Here is a 2,207-nt window from a genome sequence, read left to right as displayed (position 1 = left end):
ATATTTTATGGGTATTAGCTAATATACTTTTCATATATATATATATATGGTCAACAGATGACATCTAGAGATTCTCGGTATAGAAAACTTAGTAGCTCTCAAATGATTTGAACTAAGTTTCTGATGTCTTTTAGACAAATCAAGGTGAGCAGATATGATGGCAATTATGCTGATAAACAAATGTAAGATTTTTTTTCTACCCTGATGACAGAGACTCAATCTATCTAATCATCATCATCATCATCATCGTTTAGCGTCCGCTTTCCATGCTAGCATGGGTTGGACGATTTGACTGAGGACTGGTGAAACCGGATGGCAACACCGTCTATTTGTTTCCATTATGGCCTGCATATTATGGTGAACTACATCTACCAATATTATAATGGATCTCTGTGCCCCCAGAAACAGCTGTTGGACTTCTAATCTCTTCCCTTTTAATTTTCGCTGTCGTTTGTACTCTAGTTTGATCCAATGATATAATTATAGTGTTATACTTAAACACTCATCGTCTGAATGTTTTCAGTCTTTACTTTCTTTCTGTTTGCATGTATACATATATGTATATATATTTTATATATCAAACTCACACTGTTATGTTTAATTTGTTTATCTGCATAACTACCTCTCCCCGTCTTTCTCTTTTCACATCCACACCCCCAACCTTCCCACCCACACAGCGTATTTACTAATGTATAAGTTGCACTGTTGTATATTTGATTTTAACTGAAAAAAAACTGAGATGAGATTTATATACGAGTAAATCTGGTATAGAAATTTATGCTGTGTACGCGTGTGTATTTATACATAAGCGGCTCGCGTATATCTATCTATCTATCTAAATAAATAAATAAATAAAGTCAGATAAGGCCGGTTTATGGGATTTCCCTAAGTTTCACGTCCATAAAACGCATACTAGAGAGGTCATAAGCCAACAGGTTTGGGATCTAAGCGCTTTATGGACGTGAAACTCAGGGTAATCCTATAAACCGACCTTATCTAACTTTATTTATATAATATAGTGTTCTATAACTTAGAGTGTGCTTCTTTTTCGGATTTATGTTTTACCGACGATATATATATATATATGGGCCCAAGAAATATTTGGTATGCATATTTAAAAAAAAACAAACTACAACATGCAACACTCTTCTAAGAACTTGTAGCTTTGGACTAAAACCTTCATAACTGATAGCCGTCATAACTTCTGATTTTACAAAGTAACCTCAGACTTTACATAGCTTTGAACGTTCCATTGCTGATCACTTTCTGATTTGTTACCAAGAATATGTCTGATCCATAAGTACCGAACACATATCAGAGATGCAGCAGCTGCTACGCACAACAGTTTGATTAGCAAACATTCAATCACTAACTATTAACACAAACCCAACGACGTGCTCCAAATCTCTTTTCCTATACAACTATCATAGTTTCTTTAAACTTGCTAGCCCTGTACTGCAAATGTTCAAGCCTACTTGATGCGTCAATCATTCCTTTACTAAATATTTTGTTCATTAATTCACTTGGACTCTAGCTCATGAGCACCTCTTTTTGCATGTTTTCTCTGCAATTATCAACATGCAAATATTTTAGCTAAACATTAACCGTATAGATTATACGAGTCTGAGAACATGCGAAACAATGGGCACATTTCCTCTTTGGACTAAATAATGTGTGTGTGTGTAATGATGTAATATATTAAGCATTATGCATGTTATATTCGTTGATCTTACATACTTGGAAAACAAAAAGCTACGCCGTTATTTGATATGGGCATCTTGTAGATGAATTTATGAGTGTGTTTAGTGCGCGTATATATATATATATATATACACAAATATTTATATACATATATATTATGAATAACATCGGCCGTAATGGATATACAATACTGTACACTTCGATTTATGTATGTACGTACGTATGTATGTATGTATTGTCCTTTTCCCCTAATATCTATCTATCTATCTATCTATCTATCTACTTATCTATCTATCTATATATATATATATACATACACACGCACAAATATTTATATATACACATATAGTATGTATAAGATCGGTCGCAATGGATATATAGTACTGTACACTTCGATTAATATATATAATTATTTTTGTTGCAGCACACCATCTCAGATCAAGTCACTTGCTATGCAAATATATTTCCGTATATATATATATATATATATATATATATATATATAT

The sequence above is a fragment of the Octopus bimaculoides genome, chromosome 16 (assembly GCF_001194135.2).
Source record: "Octopus bimaculoides isolate UCB-OBI-ISO-001 chromosome 16, ASM119413v2, whole genome shotgun sequence".
Taxonomy (NCBI): Eukaryota; Metazoa; Mollusca; class Cephalopoda; order Octopoda; family Octopodidae; genus Octopus; species Octopus bimaculoides.
This window is presented reverse-complemented; position numbering follows the sequence as displayed.